Source organism: Stigmatopora nigra, chromosome 11, assembly GCF_051989575.1.
Source record: "Stigmatopora nigra isolate UIUO_SnigA chromosome 11, RoL_Snig_1.1, whole genome shotgun sequence".
NCBI classification, from domain to species: domain Eukaryota; kingdom Metazoa; phylum Chordata; class Actinopteri; order Syngnathiformes; family Syngnathidae; genus Stigmatopora; species Stigmatopora nigra.
Window position 1 is genome coordinate 5,764,610 of NC_135518.1, and position 23,907 is coordinate 5,788,516.

The following is a 23,907-nucleotide window of genomic DNA, read 5'->3' on the forward strand; positions in this document are numbered from 1 at the left end:
GGTCAAATGTTTCACGTCAAAACTGAATCGCACCCCACTTATCATATCTTCCTCAAGGTTGTTTTGACCAGATGTAATATTTATATTTCCTTGCTGACTACGACAGTGAGTGGTCAAAAACAACTCCTTTGTCCTTGCAATGGGATGCATTTATGCTGGCGTTTGCCTAAACTCTCACAAATTGTGTACGTGTACACACAATCCCACGCTGAAGGATGGAGGCGGGGGATATGGAAGTCTGAAGTGGCTAATTGATGACTGTATATTTAAGCTACTCCTATAAACAAACCATATATTTTGGCAGGTAGAATGGAAAAATGCAAAGACAACATGTTTCCATGCTGCCAAGTGCTTCTTGAGAGGATGCTTGAAATATCATAAACTACTTTGTCTTACCTTTGGATAAATCATGCAGTTTAAAACTTCGTGAAAATCAATGAAATGGAATCCAATTGAAAATTAATTCTATGAACAGCTATTGAGTAATTTGGGTTAGTTTTCCTAGGGTGCGTTGAGGTGTTGTATATTTGCATTGTGTCTAGACAGCCAAGCAAATTTTCAATGACTAAGGTGTGCCTTGTCTCATTCTCTGTGTGTGGGTCTTTGGGTTTCCAAGCACAAAGCAAAAGGGATTCCTTGTACCTTCATCTTGGCTGTGCTTTTTTTCCACATTCTAGTGTTTTTACGTGCACAAAACAAGATTTACAATCAGATACATCAAATACAAAGCATTGTGTCATGAGATAGAATGTTGCACCAGCAGGGGCAGTAAAGAAGCAGCTTCTGGGGGCCCCTAAAGACCTAAGGTGATGTTGTAGAAGAATCCCCCTAAAATAAAAAATAAATATAGTGTGTAAGTCTTTATAAATAACACTAAGCTCATTTTGTTTGATTATTATATTAGATCGCATGATAGATTTTAATGTTGAGAGCTTCTCTTATCTGAAAGGAAATTATCAGTCTTTTCTGTTGTTGGAGCAAACAAAGATATTAGTCATTTTCATTAAATGAGCCAATTCTTTCTGCAAGTGAGAATATCTAGAGAAAGCGAATAATGACGAACTTTGGAAAATAATTCCAAAGGTGTCACGCAATTGTTTTCACAGTGTTAGGTAGCATTCAAGGATATTAAGTAAAAACAAACTCTGACACTCATTAAAAGATGGCCAAGTTGGAATCCCTGCAGTATGTTTCATTATATATCATTGGAAGCCTGGCCAAAACAAAGAAGTCACTACCAAAAAAAAAATCATATTTGCCAATATTTTCATTGGAGCACCATTAGCTTGCGTTCACTATTAAATTAAATATTAAATGCCCTTGCTTTCCCTCCAAAGGAAGGAATGCACTGTATACTGTAGCCAACTACTCAACTAATTATGCTATAACTGGATTTGTACCCTCATTACAGTGACACCCGATTAATGAGTATCCTGCCTGCCGAGTTTTACTATTGTTGTTTTTCCTTTTGTGTTGCCTGACCTGAAAAGTTTCCGAAATGTTTACTAAATGGTTGTAAAAAAAAAAAGAGGAATGAATAATAATAACCCAACTTCACAACAAGCAGCTTATGATGAAAAGTTCTCAAATACTGACTGCATTTTATCCAAGCATAACACTTACAAGCCAGACCTACCTACATACTTACATGTGATGTAAAACTACACCGACTTTTACTACTACCAACGTGCACGTTGGTAGTACTAGTTCACACAAGTACATGTGTTTTTAGTATAATTTGACAAAAGTACACAAAGCTGCAGTAAACGCAAATAAACATGCTTTAGTACAGTTAATTCAGTACTAGTACACACAAGTGCACGTGCTTGTAATACAAGAACACATTACTGTAGTGCAAGTATAAATACTTGCTACTGCAGAAAAGTTTACATAGTTGTAACAGCCAAACACACACATACTTGTAATACAGAACAAAGAAGTACATGTATTAAAAATAATAATAATAAAAACATAAAACATTGTTACCCAGGAACAGAGAGCATGATGAGGTGACATTGGGAAAAATAAGTACTCCCTTAGTATTCAAACTATAGCATTGTGGCACTAATGGGGCATTAGATTGGGGTTAAGCGGATGAATAGCGAATGGTCCGTTACCTCTTGCCTGTGGCTAAACATACAGGGACGCCGCTGTGCATTAGCATAATTGCAGGACACCGGAGCACAGCGCAGTGATTGAGCTCAGAGGACTAGCACTGAACTCAAAGAATGGATCTTGGATGGGAAAAGGGGATCTGGTAAAATGGTTAGAGGGGATATAAAACAACACGGATGAAGCAACACTGTTTAGACTGCAGTGAATGATCACTTATATTATTCACTAAAGGGGAAAGGTAGTGCAGGAAAGAAAACAGTGCAGCTGCAGAGGAAACAATCACGTGAAAGCCAAAAGACTGCTTCAATATATAAAAAAAAAAACAGGTCTGATCTTGTTTATTAACATTTTTGAATTCGTTTTTTAAATGTATTATTTTTTTGCAATTCATACAAATAATGATTAATAACTAAACCACTTTAAACTTTAAAATGATTTGCAAATTTGAATGAGCATTCCATTTTACAGGTGAATGCACAAGAGGTCCTCTGCAAATTAGGATACCAAAATATGGTGTTTTTGGCCACACAATGCGGCAGACCTGACTTCATTGCTTGATTCCAACTTGGTGAAAGTGGGATTAGGATTGTGAGTGTGAATATTTGACAGTACTTTGGCAACCTTTGAGGGGGATGTTGAGCAGCAGCCCCAGTTGGGCTTTGAATCTGAGCCCGTGCCCCTTACATTCCGCCTGTGAAGGTTCCCTGAACCCGAACAAGTGTTTCCCCTCCCACATTGAGCTATTGCCCCACTCCCCTTGCTTTGGGTTGCCATTCATATTGTTTACCACACCAGCAGGCCTATTCAAATTTGCAGTTAGCGGGTCTTCAGAGTTATACAGAGTCACTGAACTATTCCTAACCCACTAATCAGACCTCTCTTCCCTTTCAGCCCTAAAACATAAGGCCCTAACTTGACCAGCATTTTGTAGGTCAGCTACTGCCTTCATTGTGCAGCCAGTACTTTCAGGAGAGCAAGAGCCTCCTCTTATTGATGATTTTGAGCATCTTACTAAGACACCTCCCCTTACAGATGGAGGCACCCAAAGACATCCAGTTTATTAAGCTGTCACTGCACATCTAAATCTGCTCCCTATTGCAACGGTGCAAGCGTTTGCAAAGAGCAAAAGAGTCTTTGTGTGACACCAAGGTATTCACAGAAGTATGTAAAAAAATCCCACACACTAAATCCAGTGCACCCACACACACACACAGTAAAATGAGATGCAAATCCAGCGATTTGGTAGGCAGCATGAGTGTGCTTTCATTGTGGGGGTTTGTATGTGTGTGTAACATTGTTAAGTGCGTATTCACCAAATTCCCGTTTCTTGTTTCTCAGTCTGCTGTGGCATAACAGCAACTGTAGTTGAGTCACTAAACAGTATTTTAGAGTTACATTGTGTGCTGTGACAAGGACGAAACCAACAGATACATGTTTGCAGTTAGTCATGGCCGTATTGAGGCCTGATGTTCCCCATTAACCAAACTTTAGTTTTATATATGATGATATATCATCTTCTGAGCCAGAAGAGTCATGCTGTATAATTGATCAACCAGGGACTAAACCCTGGATACATATTATTATTTTTGAAGTGAACATATAGTATACGTAACTAGGATACTTTTTATAGTACTCACTTATACATGGTTTAATGATTATAATATATTTTGCTTTCAAAATATCTGTAAAACCTCCTCAAGAATGTATAAAACTTTAGCAATATTTGAGTGTTATTAAGAAATATCAATTTATTTCCATTACATAATTTTAATTGTCAAATTTTGTTTTGCAAATTACTAACGTGATAGAAATACAACTATTGGCGGCAAATGAGAATTCATTAACTCTGTGAGGAGTAACTGAATAACTATGTTTCTATTATCTATTTTGATATCATATCAATCTTCCAATGCTGGCCTCTTCCATTCAAAGTGGATTGGACATTTGATGCCCTCGGTGGCAACCAATGATTAAAAAATAAGCCTTATAAAGGGTTAAAAGTTATTCTCATAGATGTCATTTTTAAGTGTTCCTCTTTCTGTCTCAACTTAATGGCTTGCTCAAAGTATTGCAAATTACCTTGTCAGTCCTTAGACTAATAAACTTGCCATAGCTTGCTACCATTCTCATGCAGGTGGGTCTCTGTGTAAGTGTGTGCGTGTGGGTCCTGGAAATTATAGGCTCAAAAAAGTAAATGCAGGCATTAGGAAGGAAAACTAACAATAAGCCATTCAGTGACACCCTCTGTTGTTAATCCGCTGCCCAGGTTGTCGTGCTTTAAAATACATACACCCACACACTGTGTAAATATAGATACTGATGGACATAGATGGCAAGAGTGAATTCAACAGCAACTTTCCCATTGACAATTGCACAGAATTAAGACGTTAGATGATTTATTTTAAGTCAAGTTACTTTGGAGCATATTTAACTAAATAGATCTTTTCTGGCACTTAGAGGACTATGTTACAGTCAAAACATTACAGTCTTGCATGCATTTCATTATCGTTAGGTCAGCCTTGTGTGTGAAATGAAATATGACCTAATTAGCAAAGGGTGGTAGCAGTTTTGTTTTTATTTCTCCTCAAATGAATCTGCTGGATTCTATAGCAAAGTGTGTGGTTTAGAATGATAAATATTTCCCATGGTATTTTTCTACGAAATGGTTTACATATGTACACCGTCGGCTTATTAGCATCTTAATAATAACATTGCAAATTGCTGGTTGTGTGTTCACACCAACTGACTGATTATGTGTGTTTTATTTTGACCGGATTAAATGTAATATGTCTTATTTGTCATTTTTTTGCCAGTTTACTTCAAAAACTCAAATAATTAAACTCAAGGTTTCATCAGTTTTAAATATTTGTATTATTTCCACAATTTGCAGAAGGCATTAATCTAAATAGTGGATAAATAACAAAAAAGTCACCTATCAATATTGAGTGTTATTGAATTCTATAATACAACAATAGGACATGAAGAATTGTTATGTGTTGCATTACCAAATTGAAAGAGTAGATAATTATGCCAAGCAATAGGCTGTCAAGAACAATGTTTGCTACCACGTAATGTATTTACAGTAAATGACTTTTTACAAATTTATTAGATGTAATAGATGATACAAAGGAAATAGTTTAACAGTCATGAGTTACAAACGGAGACACATTCTACAGTAAAAATCCTGGACCACTTCCAAAAGAGCTTTCAATTAGAATGAGTGAACTTCACTTTGTTTTCCAGAAGAAGAAGGATACCTTAGAGAATGGGCTGTCAACATAAGTAAAAAGCACTTTGGATTCAATCACAATAACACATTTAAAAGCATGGAGATTGTTAAACTGGGTACATCTTAACGAGCAACTTGACAGGAAATCGATCAATTGAGCGGAACGAAGAACTGCTTTGTCTCAAAGCTTGTAGAGAAAAAAAGTGTGATCGAAATGAAAGGACCAGGATGAGAAGAACAGTTTGTTAACTAAAGTCAACTGTCCTTTAAACCAAAACATTACATTTTTAAATTATGCAAAGCAAAAGACAGAAAATGCAGTCATAAGGATGACTCAGGATAGATTGACTCATTTTAGTAATCACTATTGAAAATTAAACTGTTTTTATAAACAAATTGCTGCAACATTGTTTAATGTAATGTTTATTATCAGTAGCAATATTGGGATAATATGAATCAACATGATGGTTTTCGACCAAAAGCCAGCTAAAACCGCCTCCAGACCATAAACATGATAAGCAGTAGTAAATTGACGTATGAAAACTAAAGAGTTCTTTGAGAAAAATGGCTTGTACAAGTAGTAAATTAATTCAAAGCAAATGTCTCTTCTAAACACCCACCCTAATGGTTTTGTAATCAAGTTCATTTAGTTAAGTAATATGAAGATGAAATGGCAGTTGTGCTTGTTCTCATTTCAACTTTCTGCTTTACATTTCCCGGTCTGCGATTGGGGATGTAAACACCATTCCTTCCCTTATCACCTCCACTCATAACATTCAAGATAAAGGTGTAAACAAAGCATGCTGCTCCATGCTGATAAATCTCTGCCAAATGAGCGCAATGTTCATTTCCTCACATAGTAAATTGTTATTCCATCAATGCTACAATATGTGGGGGGAAAAGTTCAATAAACTTGCATAGAGGAAAGGCATAGATGAATTAGCAGGTTGCTTTGGAAGTTTAACATTGTGATACATACATATTTTACATGTTTGCATGACATTCTGTCTAAAAAAATTGCGAGAAAGATTCAATCCTGGTCTCTAGCCTTTGTGGGTTTTAGCTGGATACTGCAGCCTCCTTCCATGGTATATATAGTGTGTGTGCGTGGCAAAATGTATCAGACCTCTATGAGAATGTAATATAATTATTAATAATGATACCCTATAAAGAGTTAAGTTTAATAACATTTTAACTGTATAACTGGTGTAGCTAGTTCTTGCTGTATCTACTGACATAGATGAACATCACTTTGTCATATGTTGGTGGTTATAAAGGACTGGCAGTAGCACAACCACTTTTGAGAATTGCCCAATTAAATAACATCTTAAAAACAACACCATTCTGCTGAACCAACACATGACCTCAACAGCTTTAGATCAATTTGACTGCTTCCTTAAATTCCCATTTGGCTGGCACACTACAACCAGGAAGTAACAGTTTTTTTTTTTAAATATTTGAACTTAAAACAAGGATTTGACATGTTGACATTTCTTTTTTTGGATGGAGGATGTTTTTGCCATAGTGGAGTGGGTTAGTCAAAAAAGAGCCACATGCCCGAATGAAAACGATGTTAATATTTGTTCTTTATTCTTGATATAATAGAGACAATGAAACGTTAATATTGCTACAACTTTGCCTATATTATATTTGGGGCCCTTTGAATCAAATCAGGAATTTCTTTAGTCTGCAGTGTTGGAAAAAGTCTTCCAAATAGAGCATAATATTTGTCATTTCTCTCTGCTTTTTCCCGCAGTTTTGTTCCTTCTCCATCATTTAAACAATAAGATGGATTTATATCACACCATTGAGCAGCCATATTTTGAGCATTGCTTCGTATTCAGGCCTTTGGCAACATTAATTATATCTGATCACATCATCTTTGTAATACCAGGTCGACCGAAATCAACTTTGCAGCTTTCTCAATATTCCAGAATTTCTTTCTGGATCAATCAAATGAATCTACCTACTTCCAGTGACTACTCCTCCCTTTGAATATGTTCGTGTTCCTGCCAGGACACACAACATCCACTCAATGAAAGAGCAGTCTGTCAGTGCTCTCTGAAGCACTTTCTTTAGGACATGTGGTTCTTATTTTGAAGCCAAAGGAGCAGATTAACATAAAAGAGGGTGTGTAACAGTTTTCGTATTCAAAATCCAGCCTGGAGCTACAGGGGGCCGTGGTGGGATTACCTCATTTAAGATCCCTTAAAACTCTGTTTACCCTGTAAAGTGCACATCTTAAATAAAGTATTGCTGTTGCAGTAAGCATATAACTATCATTGCCATGAAGAACCTTATTTCACAGAGAACTTGGCATAATTGGACAAGCTGATACAAAATTAGATTTTCTCAAAACAGTTTAGATTTATGTACACATTTTTTACCATAATTTGATTTTAAGTCCTTAACCACAGTAAGAAGAAATTCACGTTGGTAAGCAATTGCGTACTGTGGACATACTGTCACATAATAGTACTCCTACTCTAGTGTATTTTCAGGATGTCTTGATCCCCTTTTTGTTCAAATATCTCATATGGAACTCTTCTGACTTGGGTTTAGACATTCTTTCAGTGATGAAAAGTTTAGTATTCTTTTGGTCATTTCTAAATACACCACACGTAAAGAATAAGAACCATTAATATATTTGCACTCCAAACTATTCAACAGTAACTTAGGTGGCATTGACAGTGATAGAAGCCCATTCCATTTAAACAGAGAGTGTGGTAATGCATGTTCATTTGCTGTCAGCTCTCCAGATTTAATTGGACATCTATTAGTGGCAAACGTATTTCACTGGGTAGCAGAAGGATGAAAACATCCACCTTTGGTAGATGTACACAGAATACACAAACAAACTTTATATTCTACATAACAACATCCATTATTAGACAGTATTCCAAAAGCCATCTCTTTGTCTATTCCACCAGATCAGCTCCAAGATACTTCCCCATTCGTTTCTCTGCTCCCTCTTTGTGAGTTTCTTTGTAACACAGGAGACCTTGTGAATGGTTAACTGGAAAAGACCTGATACGAAGAAACCCTATTTAATTTTGAGCAGTTTGAATAAATCATAATACAGCTGGTAATGAATAACCACTTTTACTTTTTCATTACGCTGGTCAGTCATGTTATTAAGCTCTAAATATAACCTCATTATAAATTCCATTCCTATCATCTTCGTTCAAAAGCCAAATGATTTTCTGAACATCAGGTGTGTATTTCACTTTACTATTCATGTGCAGGGTCTTTCTTTTCTCTCCCTCTCACTCTGCCTCCATCTTTGTGAGTTATATCCACTATTCACATCCACAGACATCAGATGAAGGTAGTGGAATTGCAAATAGTTGAGGGATGAAAAGGATGGAAATTATTTTACTAATTGGTCCTGGGAAATGTTTCACAATTAGACTCATTTTGCTCAAGTATCTCCGTGGGGGGTATGGAAGCTCAATTCTATCAGGAAGATGGGCAAAATGTTCTCATTCCAGAAAATAGACTTCTTCCAATGAATTGTGATTTTTTTTTAAAACAAATCCAAATCTGTAATTAGAATGAAGGTGCTCCTTAATGACCTTGACCCTTGAAGGTGGGGCAAATGATGTCTGAATCTGAGTCAATGAGCTAATCCATCTCGACAGAGGAGTCAAAGGTCACGGATGAACCCGTGATAACCGACACAGCTAATGAATAACAATAGATGGATTAACTGGATGCCAACCCGTGTTAGGGAAGAGGTTTGACCAATGATGCCCAAAAAATTTCACATTAGGGATTTGAGTCACTGCATCCAATTCACCTGAAAGTATTGATTTCAGGGTGCAGCTGTGATCAAATACACTCAGATAACTCACTATTTATTTATTTATTTATTTTTAGATAAAAAAAAAGATTAGTTTTCCAGGAGACCATTCTGGTTCAAAATAATACATGCATACAAATAGTATAGGGATCATTTTTCACTATTATAAAAAGTTATCCACCTGATGGTATAGTGGTTCAATCACTGGACTAGTTTGTGAACAATATGGGATTGTGTCCTGCTCAGTGGTGATGTGATTGTGAGTGACAATGGGTTACTTTGTTGTCAAATGTAGTAAAATAATAGATTATACCACTAGGAACACAATTTCTTTAACAAATTCAGACATTTAACGTGCTAGAATACAATAAGTGACCATGCATTTTGCTAACCACTATATTCTCTGTTTTACCTTGCTTCATTTTTATTGGATATAAATCTTTTTATGACTACTTATTTATGTGTGGACTTTATGGTGAAGCTTTAAATGACATTGTACTTGTATAATGACAATAAAAAACATTCAATTCAATTTAGCTTTGTTGCCTCTCTGTTTATCTTATAAATGTCTAACATACAGTATGTTGATTTCTTCGTGACCCAGACTTGTTTCTTTGTCTTAATTGGCATTTCATCAATATCGTGCCTGCTGCCATGGCAAACTTACAATTTGCAGCCAAATCTTTCCTTTCGAGTCATAACTGATTCTTAAGCTGCTTGAAGTTCTTGGCCCGTGGGTCGACTGTCAGAAAGTCGTCCTGTGATTATGTTGTGGCTTTCGATCTGACAGACCTCTTCCTGCTAGTTTCCTCCACTTTCCACTGGACCTTTGATGGCAGAGGAAACCGTGTTCACTGACTACTCAGTTTTCTCTGCCGGCTGCCCAAAAGGAAGGCCTACACCTGAAGCCTGTTAGTGGGTCTGCTTTTCTGTAGTGGAAAGTCTGAAGGTTGAAATGTTATCACCAAATGTTTTGTATTCATTTAACTGGATTGCGGCCCTGGAGCTGGAAGCTTTAAACTTTGTTTATATAATGTTTTCCCCTTTTTTTTGTTGCCGTCCTGCACCATCATTGGCAAAGACAGGGTTTTGGACCCACCAATCAAACCCACTTACAAAGAAACTAATACAAAAATAAAAAAAAACTATTTCAGATAAAACTTGCAACAACAATTGTCATTTTTCTGAAATCTGAACAATCTAACATATTGACTCTTAAATAATTAAGTACTGTAAATATTGATGTATCTTAATGTATTGAAGTGTTTCAGGTAAAGTAAAAAAAAGTCTGTGCCCCAAGTTTAGGAGTTATATTATTATTATTATTATTATTATTATTATTATTATTATTATTACAATTTTATCATTCCCAATCAATTTAAATGAAACCCTTTTCCTTGCTGAGCTACTTTTGCCATCATTTTCCAAATGTTCCTTTATATTCTTCACATGGCTTGTTTTAGGAAATCAAAAATAACCCTAAATATGGCCTATAAGTGTCTAAACCTCCAATGTTTATTATATTAAAATATGTAACATATTTAGTTAATATTTAAAAGTGAGTATAAAAAATCCAAAGCACACATTTCCCTAAGGGTCCAATTGCATTTTACATTTTAATGTAATTGTTTTGTCTGAAGTTAGCATCCTTGGGGTTCACCCTTGCAAGCCTTAAAGGTCAATGTGGGGGAAGATACCTGCTCTTCTTTGACCCACTAGGTCACTGGAGGCCTGTTTGGTCGAGATAGCAGAAATGAGTGAAGATAACAGAATGGAATAACAATATATATTGTACTTTATATGTCCTCCCTGTGTTTGTATTGTGCTTGGCGTTTATGTCCACAAATCTCTCCATAAGCAAGTACATTTACGCACTCATTCAAGTAAGTAATAAGTGCACATGTGCTGATGAGGTTTCTAGTCGGTTGGCTTGTTTGTATGGTCATTGCATTAAATTCCAAGCAGTTCGCCTCTGGACACAGGCACGTAAGGTAGAGATAACTGTGTTTGTATCATTGTGTCCACAACCCAAATATTATTCTGTATTTTCCCTATAGATTAAAACTGGTGCTTGTGATAACAAATGAGTTTAGAGAGCCTTTGTTTACAACTGGCAACTTCTATTTCATTACATTATAGATATGAGGGGAAAAAATGCAATTGCGAATGTATTTTATTACTTGAAGTGAAACCCACACAGGCCCGGGGAGAACATGCAAACTCCACACAGTGAGGACCCACATGGGATCGAAGCAGATTATTTATTTATTTTTTTAAAGGAACTGGTCTTATAAAAGTATGTAACAGGAATAATGGCATATGAAATAATGTAAGTAAATGTATTCAAATGCAAAAAATATGTTTTTTTTTTACCTAAGCTAATCACATAATTGAAATCTACAGAGATCCCCCAAAGCCTTTTTTCTTCATTTCATCTATGTTAGGTGACAGCTTAGAAATAAATGTGGCAACATTAAAATTTCAAAGGAAATGTGTTGCACCTCCGGGTTGCCATCAAATACATTTATTCATTCATAAATAAAAATAGAAATTCTATTTGTTGCCTCTTGGGTAGAGCTACATATTGACACAAATGTTGGACTAATTGCTACAGTGGTACTCCTGGACTGTTTTTCAGAAAACCTAATTGTGTGGACAGGCAGAGTGAACTAATTATCTGCATGCTGTTTTCCCAGCCAGTGCTGGTAATTTAGCAGCAATTGACCTCCTGCAGTCTGCTTGCAAATGAAAACATGTAGGCCGGTTTACTAATGAGGGGACCGGAGACCGCGGGGTTCTTCGGGGCTCTAAACACACGGGACACAGAACTCTTCCCTTCATTTCCAATTTAGCTCCGAACCACCTCCAGGGAAGACATCATTGTCCTCACACTGTGTAATGGCCGAGGCTTCCAAACTTTAGTGGTGGAGATGCCAATTGGGAAAGCAATAAAATCCCTGATTGTGCAGACAATGCTGACTGTACAAGTTCAGGGTGTTTCCTCCCAACAGGCTACATTTTATCTGTGCATCAAGATAAAGAGGAGGATAAACTGAAAGAATTTCCAATCGATAGGATGTTGAGAGTTTGGGTTCATTTTTGTGTGGGATTGCATTCATGGAAACGGATGAAAGAACATATGAAATAAATTTTAATGGCAGACGAAGAAAAGATATATTGGTGTTTGTATCTTAGGAATTTTACAAATGTTTGCATGTGCTTTTTGTATGTTTTTTTTTCCCCGCGGTGGTTTCTTAAACCAACATGACTGCATTACGAAGACTAAGTAATTTCACCACCTTAGTGAGTTTCTGTGCATATGTGAGTTATGATCATTCACCGCAACCAAGCTGGTTGGTGGTTGTTATCATGACTGTGTCAGTACCCAGTAATTTGCCATGCCAGTGACTTGCAAAGACAGAAGACAGCTGTCGTCAACATGTCCAGATCCATAACATGCTTGAACCTGCGTGTTTTGTTTAGGCAGCTAGACAAGGACACTAAAGTTAGAGTGGGAAATAATACCAGAAGATTAGCCTTTTTCCCCTAGCCAAATACCAATGTGTCTAGGAGAGGCACTCCCACACCCATTTCAAGAGTCAAAATAACTTCTCGATCAGAATGCACTAACGTTCAGGGCCAATGTACAATTGCAACATCTCAACTCCAATATCTGTCAATAGCAAAGACACCCACCAACAGTTTCAAAAGAGTAGGCCAAATGAACACTTTCTTTTGATATCAAAACTAAATCTACAATTGTGTGTTTATACATGTGCATACGTGTGTATTAAATTCAGAATTGAAATCTGGGGAAAGCACGTTCTTTGCTGGCAGGATGGTGCAAGCTGTTGATACTCAGTGTGTGCTGATTTTGCACCAACAACATAACTGCTGAATCACCTTCCATTATTTAGGCAAATCCAGCAGTTTCATATAGAAAGGTGGGCAAGAGTCATGTTATATATACGAACTGTTTTTAAAATAGATAAACCCACCATGGTGATGACAACAATGTCCTGATTTACTGAAGGTTTGCACAAATGAGCACTAACTTAATTGCTCACACAAAACATGTGGCATTTAATTTGCTAGATTGGGTGCACCCAGAATTGCAAACATGCATTCTGGGAGGAGTTTAGACGTTTCAAAGAGAATAATTCAGCATATGCATTGTTAGTCATAAGTTTGTAACACTTTGGGATGGATCAGTCAGATATAAATATATATTATATATATATATATATATATATATATATATATATATATATATGTATATATATATATATATATATATATATATATATATATATATATATATATATATATATATATATATATATATATATATATATATATATATATATAATATATATTTATATCTGATTGAGAATGATTCATTTCTACACTCCATATCAACTCATAGAAGACAAATGTTCTTGATAATTCATTCACTAGAATGACAAACGCAATTGACGTCGGCAACCCCAAAAAACCCATTACATGACTAAACCAATTACCTTTATACCTTGAGGACTGTAGTGTCACTTTTCTGAATTCTCAGTGAGCTTGTTACCATGCTTGACCCCAATTAGTACTGGAAAAATGGATTTTTTTTTCAAAACCGTTTCACTCCATCGGATGTGTGCCCCCTCCTGCAACGTAAATGAGGCCTACCCGGCTTGAGTCGGGTTCCCCGATTTAAAAATATGCAACCATACAGCAACATGGATGTATTATGGGTAAATATTCTAAAGCTAGAACAAAGATCAATTTGAACTATCCAGTTAAAATAACATGTCAATATTTTCAAAGTCAATGAGAGTGTTTATATCTTGGTAATGTAAGCCATTGTTCATCATCCGGTTCTGATGACACATATTTGCCCTATAGACTCAAATAGTCACAATATCTAAACTAAAGTCATAATCTGAGGATGTATTGTTGACACTGTAGCCCATTGTCATTTGACTCATATGTGGTCAGCTTATGTTCTATTGACACACCATTGATTTTAGATTTCCTTTCATTTATTGCTCAGTTCAGACATTAATCATAACTTTATTTAACCACTTATCTTCAACATTGCAGCTATGTGTGCGACCATGACTATGTGTCTTTTGAAAGTTAACACGATCACCAAAAATCAAATGGAATTTGATAAAAAATTATGTAAGTAGAGAGGTGGGAGTGTCTATTGCAAATTCAATTTGGATTCCTGGCATTGTATCTTTCTGCTTTGCATACATCACCATCAGGGCTCCAATAAATCATGCTAAATGCACTATGTTAATGAAAAACAGCTCATTTGTTAGTCTCAGCAACTGCAATTACCACCTTCAGAAAGATTAATCCAAAATATATCCGAGCAGATTCCTGATGAATATTTTGCCAAAAGTTGCAGGGATATCATTTAATCATTATGAAAATCATCGATTTGAGGAAAACAAGTCATCTGAATGTTTATCCTACATTCTTATTAAAAATCCTTCTTCAGAATATTTTACTTTTTATTCTGCAATAGTATCTTATTTCTATTCCATTTTTCCTTTTCACAAGCCAGTAAAATATAGTCAATAAACCAGTATCCTTAAATTTCATCCTAGCCGGCCCATGACAGTTGTAACAAGACTTTATTATCCTGCACTGTATGATTAGCTGTGCAATAAATTGCTTAAATATCCTCTTTTAAGAGATGAAAGAAATGGACTGTAGGATGCAGTGTCTGCCATGACAAAAGAGGGCAACCTTGCATGAGAGTATGCAAAGTATGAGGTTGGCAGAGAAGAAGAAAAGGAGAGACAGTGTGTCAGAGTGAAATGTCTGACATGCAGCTGAATTCTTTGACCTGGCAGGCTTAAAATGGCTTGAAACTAGCCAAAATAAGACAAGCCATTTGGAAGAGATAGAGATAAACAAACGTTTAGACGAACAAAATATTTTTGTTCAGGAGTTTCAGTTATATTGATGTCAGATTTATTGATATCTGTTTGGGCGAACTATCTCTAAAAGTGAACAAATTCCTAGGGCATTCTGGCAGACAGTGTGGCACCTTAAATCAAATTCATTTAAGGTCCAAGGTTCTCTGACCACCAGGCTCCACCAGTCTTGCACCCTCTGTTATATTTTCCTACTGTTTATTTTTACCTGTCTCAGTGGCTGCAATGCACACCACTATCACCATGAAGTAGTACATAAAATCACTATCTACTTAAAATGGAACTTACTGTTTACATGCTTGTTTAATGACGGTGTTAGTTTGAAACTCGTAAAAGTCAAATGAAAAGCAAACTGCAACTATTGAGCCATTTATGGTTACAAATGCAAACCTACTCATGCATTGCCCGTTTTCCTGAAGTCGTCTGAATTGGGCTCTACCTTCCCGAATAAAATATAGACATATATGGACAGACAGATGTTGATTAGAGAGTCATTATTGGTGTAGTGGTTCATTTGCCTGACTTTGGTCCGGTCGCTGTGTGATTGTGTGAGCAAATGGTTGCCTGTCTCAATGAATGACTGGCGACCAGTTTGAAGGAGACAATTTGGCAGTTATTGCTTCATTTCTGAACGAGAATTATTCAAATGAGGTTATTTTTTGGTCAGTTTGCTCGGACATAAAGCCTTCTGTTCCTGTTTGATTTACTTTTGTACGGGCAGCCATTTGTTAAATGTTTGAAAACACTTTTTTAAATGTTTCTGTATTATGGTAAATGCCTTTTCATAGTGTTACCAACTTTTTTCAAGGCATTAGAGTTTTGTTTGTCAATTCCATCGTAAGTTATACCCTTTTTTCATTTTGACAGATAAAGTCAAATTAACAATGTGGTAAGTGCCAGTGCATTCCTAGTTAGACACACTACTATCCTAAAATAATCCCTTGAGACAGGAAAAATACTTATTACCAACAGAGATTGTATTTTACCAGAGTACACTTAAGAAATCTTGCACAGAGTATCAATATTGGCTATAACACTAAAACTAAGGAGTCAAATGAAAATAATACTATAATGATAATTATAATCATAAAAGGTTAAGGCTAGAGTGATGCTAAGCATGTGTGTCAGTGAAATTGTGCTACAGGGCCTGTGTCACAATGTTTTAGAATTGAGACAGTCCGACAGGCATGCGTGTGTATATTGGTTGGGTTTACATGCAAGCTCAGCACCCTGAGGCTAATTAAACATAGTGTTTCAATACATTTCATAATGATTAAAAAGGATTTTTTTGACTGAATGTTTCCATTTTGTCACGTTAAGATTGTTATGTCTCCAGTAACATGCAATGTTGTGCTCTCAAATGCCCTGCAATGTCATCATCTAACATGACTAAAGGACAGCTGTCATTTTCATTCTTATTAAACAGGTTAAAGATGTTTTGATAATGGTGATAAACACAATAGGTTATAGCATATATATTATGATTCACACTGTAACTGGTGCCTTGTAGAAATGGTCCAATTAATTATTTAATTGAGATAGGCACTTCTCTAACTGTACATAGGTATGTTGACAATTTATAACCTGTACTGTCTGAAGTCATTCTGCTGCACTCCCATCCTGGCACTTCATCAAATACAGAACCACAACAAAGTGTTGCAAAAATATCGCCTAATTGGGCAAGATTTGTGTTTGTTTGTGCCTAGCAATTATCTATATTTCAGCTGCCAGTTGCACTGTTTTTTGAGGAACACACACTTCACTATTTCACTCACAGTCTATTGCAGTATTTTATTAGAAATGATCAAACATTTCCTCATTGGCAGGTGATGTATGCAAAGAAGGGTATTTTAGCTGTACCCCCAGAAGACTATTCGATTTTATCCCAATTTTTTTTAACTATAATAAGACTAATAATAATCTTGATTATAGACAGTCACAGTTATCTTATACATTTACTTAACTATGTATCACACATCACAAACAAAACTACAAGAGAAACAAATGCCAAACAGCAATACAAAAGATCGCAACTTAACTCCCTTTGCTCACAGTTAAACTCTCTCCCTTCAACCCTATATAGCCAAGTATATCATATTTGATATATGAATTTTAGGCAGCGGGATATTTTGTTTTCACTGATATTTCACTGGTGTCATATAAGTGTAAATTTATGATAATTTATATATATAACTATTTTCGTAGTGTTTTTATGTTCCATCGGACCATTAATAACTCAGAGTTTAAATAATTTTAAATTGCCTTCAAGTATTTAGTGGTTTGTGCTTTAAAGAGATAATAACTTTCAAACAAGACAGAAAATAGCATGAAACAGACATTCCTTACATAAAAGATGTGATGACTGAAAAGGCTTGTGACTGCCCTGTTTTAGCTGAATGTGATGGAAACATGCTTTTAGCTTTATCCGTTCCTTTGTGGCTCAAAAATTGAGGAACAAAAAATGTGAAGGGACCATTATGTGTTTTAAAGAATGATGGTCAACTCAATTATAAAAGTCTTTAGGCCAACATTACTAACTAAAAGATGATTTTGTCAGTCCTTCTGATGTTTCCTGTTCACTCAACTCAGCTCATTGACTACTTTTGACAGTGGTGGATGTCTTATCCACCAAGTGTGTGTGTGTGCGTGTGCGTAATTGAGTGCGCATATGCAAAGGGTGGGTAGTGCCTCTACCAGCGATGAGCCAACAAATTAACACATTTGAGTTAACAGCAGAAGTATTAAAAGAGCGATACTATTTCATGTTTCTCACTGTCAATGGCAATAAAATAGTTAAACCATGCATTGAACTTCTCAACAAGATCTTATATTTTACGCAACCTGTTAGGACCACCCATTTTGTATAACCTTGAGACATGGCATCTATCTCAAGCTATAATGTCCTATGAGTTGAAAGCTTTTGTCAAGTCATGTTTGAAACATAAATACTGTATTATAAGCCAATGTTTATCTCTATTTATTGTGTGGTTTGAATTAACATATTTGCTTGTAAGCACATTGGGAAGTGATTCCACAAACTACATTAAATGAGTATACGACAAGGGGACACTAATAACTTACATTTTTTTGTAACTTTATGACTTTCTACAATGGCCAAACTGCCCATATTTCTTGTTTTCGTTTGTGCTCGACAGATTGTGTTTTAAAAAAAAAGTGTATTTATTATAAAGTCCAACTACTGGTTATTACCTCGCTGTCATATATTATATAGTGAATACCATACATTTTCAAAAAAGGGTTTTCAACAAGGGCAGCCGCCAAATTCTGTAGGTGTGGTAAACCATTGCCTTGGCTTTTAATAGATGTGCACAACTATTCATAGCTCCACAGGCGGCACTAGAAGGAAAGTTTTACATGTGAAGAAAAACTAAATAACCACTATTAAAATGTTTATTTAATAATCTGTTCTGTTTAGTATCCAGTTTCTTAAACAATAGTCAGTGCTACTTTTATTACTTTTAGAATTTCTCACATGTTTATTAATGTGCAGCGCACATTAAGTATAATCACACTCACATTTATCATTCACAAATAAATCAACCTGGTACTGCTCCTAACAAAAAGGTTGTGGAGGTCTCAAAAGCACAATTGTACATAAGGAGGTGTTAAGATCATCAAGTCAATGTAATATTTTAAGTAGTTGGAAATTTATATTAGTGTTTGAAGTCACTTGATGCTTGAGCTATGTTTTCTTTGTATGACTGCTCAACTCTTTGTTGCTCAGGTAACAGCTATGATTAATAGATGAGGGACTTTAATATCTTGGGGGGCAGGGATGGCAACAAGTGTGCTTGTTAGTGAGTGCTTAGAGTGTTTCTTAACTCTAGTGCTATCCTGTTAATCCCAGAGGTTAACATGTCACTGACAAGGCTAGACGTCCAATCCATTTTGTCTAGAAGAAGCCGGCATTATAAATATATATCTCCATAGGTGTAATGTGTAGGTAGGTCTGATTCAGAATGGTGTTTTACAATAGACTCATTTGGGAGGACTCACACAAACACTTTAAGGACATGCAACAATGGACATGCACACACAAAAACAGTAATGCAGAGCCCTCTCTCTATCATCTGTATAATTGGGGTGCTTTTGCCCTAAATATTTCACTTCAAAGCCTGTGCAGCAGCGTGGCAACAGAGCCGACAGTTTGCGATGACTGAAAGCTATTTAAACATATTCTGGCATGTAGACCGATATTATCACACTGACTGATGATTCCCAAATGCCCAGATCATTTGCTTGGTATTTTCTATCAAATGTGCCTAAGTAATGATCAAATATTATTTAAATTAAACTTGGCACGATGTGTGTAGCTTTAAAGACAAATTGAATTAGGAAATGGAGAGGAAAGAGATTTTTTTTTGTACAAAAGCATGTTTTGAAACAGGCCAAATGTTTTTTCCTTCATTCCAATTAAACAGTATTGTGGTTTACTATTTATTCATTCATCATCCTACAGACAATAAGCTTTTCATGATTGCTATTGGCCGGCCTGGTGACCAAATGGTTAGGACTTTGGCCACACACTTCTGGGGTCGAAGGTACGATCCCACGTCATATTTGACACTCCTTTGTAAAATGTCCTAAAAACGGACAATGTACTCATATTTCCTTAACTAAAATTGCAAATGAACTAACACACGGGGATCCAAATAATGCATTTGTCTTTTTTTTCTGGAACTGTATAAAGCATATACTCAAAGAGCCCATGAAACACAATGCAAATCATAATGCTGTAACTGTTATGCATCATAAACAGTGGTAACGTTTCCCATATAGTAAAAAAAATCTTCAAAGCGTAACCAATGTTCGCATAACGGTGGCTTCATATTGTTTTTCCTGCCCTCCACATCATTCTACATGATTGACATGACGGTAACTGCATGTGGAAAAACTGAATTGTTTCTTATGTGACCAAAGCTTGGTTCTCTGTATGGCAAGTTAGTCCTCAAGCAGAATCTGCCACATGAAGCATAAACCAATTAATAATTGCTACAACCATAGGGGCTTTTGGTTGTTTGTGAAAATGACATTAAATTAAACCCATACTTTCAAGATCTCTCCCATCTCATTTTCTGAATCAATTTATCCTCATTAGGGTCACGGGGGGTGCTGGAGCCTATCCCAGCTGTCTCGGGGCCTGAGGCGGAGGACACCCTGAATCGGTGGCCAGCCGATTGCAGGGTACAAGGACGGACAACCCTGCACACACACACACACACACACACACACACACACACACACACACACACACACACACAAACCTCCTAGGGGTATTCTCCCGTAATGTGTTTATCCCGCTTTGATGAGTAGTCCAAAGTTTTAACTCTTTGGCTGCCATTGATGGTGTTGGATGTTCAATGCATTGGATCGATTCGCTGCCAAACCTCCCAGATCAAACGGAAGTTTAAAACTTCATACAATTCATGAATGAAAAGAGCCAGATGACTGAACATCTATTATCGTCAATGGCACCTCATGAATAAAGTATTGCACCATTTTTGGAACTTAAATATTCTGCAAATTCTGATTGAATTGACAATCCACAATCCCATTGGGTATTGGAACATAAATGTGTCTTCATATCTAAAGTAAACTGTACTTTAACTGAGAAGTGAGGTCATGTGAAGTTGGAACCTAAAATTCAATTGACTTCAGTGAAGGAAAAAAAAACTAAACAAAAAGAAAAATGAAAGGACAGTAATGGCAATGGGAAAGCCATGAAAGCATTACTAGTGAGATGTTTGGTATAGTGGGATTGTGTTCCATGCCAGCAGCCTGTTTGCCTTTGCTCCCTCTATATACTGGGAGTATGAAAGAATGTACTGCCCGAGAACCACAGGGAGGAAGAAGGTACTGACAGCAAGCAGGAAACCCAGCCAGCCCATCTTTGTTTGTTGGTGTGTTACTGTGTAACACTGTCAGGCCTTGGCAGCTTCAAAGCCTTTTGAGGCTCTCTATACTCGGTCTTAGATACATCGGGATTTATATCGTGGCTCTGAATCAATATTTGCTTCCATTTTATACTGGATTGTTCCACTGGAACAAGTTCAAGAATGGTCAGTATTTGAAGAAAGAGGGTGGAGAAAATTGTGCTCATCAGACCGAATGAAATGACAGATCTGTGTGGTTGCCATTTTACTTTAGACTGGTGTGATTTCAAGAAAATGATGGAATCTGAAGTTTATTGAATCCATAGATCTTACATCTACTAGTCAATCTTGTCATGCAGTTCTTTTTCATGGTCATGGCTGAGCTGTACCACTCCCAGCAAGGGGTTGAGTGATGTAAGTTTTTTTTTTTTACTTGGAGAAAATCCATGCGAGAACATGAACATTCCACACAGAAATGTATCATTATTTCGCTCATCATGTTTCAGCTTATATTTTTCCATTTGCCTTCTGTTTTAAATTCCCAGAAATTAATTCACCCAAATGCACACGCTTTGAGTCAAAGAAAACCTTAATTGTTTTGAGTTAAACCCATGCTGTGTATTTAACATTCAACATTGCCCTGATTACTGAGAGCAATCTCATTCAAGAAAGACCAGTGAACAATACTTTAGCCTAGCACATGATTTAGCTCAGCACAAGCTCAAAAGGCATAGACCAACCCCGTGACATGAAGCCATGCAGATACATTTTTCTCCAGGATTTACATTTCTGACAACCCCAGTAAATCTTTTCATGAATAAAATTTAACATTTTAAGGAGTGAACAACTTGGATGATATAATACAAAGGCTGTCACACTAATTTATATTTGTTTTACATTCCCATACAAGAGTTTCTCCTGGCTGTATCATTCAACAGCATTTAATTTGACAGAAACCAGTTAAGTGTTATGTCTTTCATCCTAACAAGTTAACCCAATATAGTCCATATAGTGCAAGTGGTATATTTATTGTATGTACTGTAAGCACACTGGTTAAAAAAATAAAGAAAAACATTGTGCCGGAAAACATTCAATAAGTCAAGAAAGATTCTCTCACTATTCAAAACTGGAAATAAACAGAGGTTTCCCATCTGTCATTGGAATATGAGTCAAAATGAGTCTTGACATGCTGTTGAAAACTGGGATTGAACTGTAAATGCAGTGAAGCCCACTGTTAGCAGAGTCACACCATCAGGAAAGGCAAACCAGACCCTCCTGAAAAAGAAAATGAAATGTGAGGAGCCACTAATGGCATACATACGCATATATAGTAAACTGTATATAGTATACACTGATAACTCATAGGAAAATAAACATAAACAAGCTCATACCCAATCATTAAAGAGCACTCTAAAAATGTCAAGAAATTCATTAACATACACATGACATGAGTATGAATGACTTCAAAGAGCAGCTCTTTGTGATAAATCACAAATACTAGGTCATTTGGAACATGATTGCATTTGTTTTAACATTTGCCAATTGCTAGCTTTATGACACTGTGTGAATTGTAGACTAAGAAATAAAGTCATTTAAATTCAGAAGCAGTTTCAATAAAAAATACAATAAAAAATAAAAAATCCGACTGGGTAGTGTTGCTGTACGGTGCTGTCTACTTTAACTTTCGCCATACGTCAAATGCCTTTACAGCCTTCAACCCCCCTCCACCACCACAACAGCTGGTGTCTCAGCACGGACACTGATGTTAGACTGTCAGTAAAGGCTTTTGCTCCGGATCAAGTCTAGTAGTGTCAGGGGCCCCTAATGGCCCTTACAGAAACACGCACGCAGTAGGATATAATATCCCTCAATGCCCAAAGATTTTGCTCCCAGTTGTAAATTGGATGTATCCTCTCAAACATTGGGTTGCTTATGAATCACCATGTTTAATTTAAAACAGGTTGTAGAAGTAGAAATGTTTAAATATTGCTTTCTATCATTTCTTAATGAAATAAACTCTAGAACTGTAGTCTGACAACTTCAAAGGACTTGCCGTAAAGCACCCTTTTTAAAAGCAGGAATGTGTCGTCATGCCAACGGAAGGATTAAGACTAAAACAAATCATACAAAACCGCAGCATCACAAAATTACAACTTTTCCCATGATTTAGTGTTTTATGTTTATTACTTAAAGTCTAAATCAATCAATTTAAGACTAATGTTTATTTTGCCATTTTCTACCCAATCAATTTAAATTTAACATTTGATACGAAGAGAAGTGTCAAATACAGCGCTTGTCATGAAATGTGTGGTCAGGAACACCGGCTGGCACTTTTTTCTTTCGACTTGTCTTGAAGTTTTCATTTTCTTCACTCATGTTCATGTTTTCATTGTTTATTATTATATTATCCTTCCACTTCTAACTATGTTTGACCTTTGACATTACAGTGAGTGTGGTGGTGAGTACAACACACCTTTGATGAAGGGTTTGTCTATACTCTTGTTAACCCTCATAAAACACAAAAACACACAAATAAATTAATACTGAGAACATTTTCAAATTGAACGTAAACATTTTTGCCACAATTTTTTTGCCACCCAATTTTAACATGCACTTTTTTAATGAGTAAGACCACGGCCTTGTTTAAATTCGTCATGGGCTTATATACGTACATGACTCAAAATGGCCACCACATCCCTCATTGCATCATGACTCTCTCTCTTGCTCTCTTTCTCTCTCTCTTTCATTCTCTCTCTCTCACACACACACAAAACACATTTTTCTTTGTATTTTTTCAGCCTCATAAAAACAATGTACATTTTTTTGAAGGGCTAAAACTGATTTTTTTTCAAACATGGAAACATTACAGCAGATCACGAATGGAGTCAAGAAATAGATCAAATTGACAAACTGAGATTCCACTGAATA